The sequence below is a fragment of the Elephantulus edwardii genome, unplaced genomic scaffold (assembly GCF_000299155.1).
Source record: "Elephantulus edwardii isolate Elephantulus edwardi_28Jun2011 unplaced genomic scaffold, EleEdw1.0 scaffold00275, whole genome shotgun sequence".
Lineage (NCBI taxonomy): Eukaryota > Metazoa > Chordata > Mammalia > Macroscelidea > Macroscelididae > Elephantulus > Elephantulus edwardii.
In genome coordinates, this window is record NW_006400025.1 from 3,357,430 (window position 1) to 3,358,053 (window position 624).

Here is a 624-nt window from a genome sequence, read left to right on the forward strand (position 1 = left end):
ATATAAAATTTGTACAGATCATGACTATGCTAGACAATAAGAGCTGGATTCACATTCTTGGAAGAAGCCAGGTGTTCCTCACTGGATTCAGGGGGAAGAGCATCCAACACCTGAAAATCAGCCATAGAAAATGCTCTGATGCACACATCAGATGCTAAGAGCAGGGGTAAGGAAAGGGATGGGAGGGTGGGGACTGGGAGGCAGAGAGGTACCTGAGGCAACAGGAGGAGAAAAGGGAGAACAAAACAGCAGGCAGCATTTGCTGGAGTTCAAATGTGCACTTTGACTGAGCTATGGGAGCCTGAAACCAATTAAACTTAGCCAGGCAACATCCCATCTTATTCCAGAGCATTTATCTTATCACACTGTGTGATCATCATGTGCCTCCACTCACGCAGCCTGAAGCCCTCCTCAGACTGTAAGTGTGAGGAAGGCCAGCCCTCAAGGCTCCTCCTTCAGTGCTGTGTCACAGGGCACACACAATGAACAACTTGGTTCCTTTATATAACTAATTTTGTTATACCCAACCCTATCTACAAAATTCTGGGAGGTATATGCTTTTGTTATTGTTATGTGCCGCAGAATCTGAACCGACTCATACCTGACCCACCAGTGAGTTTTCAG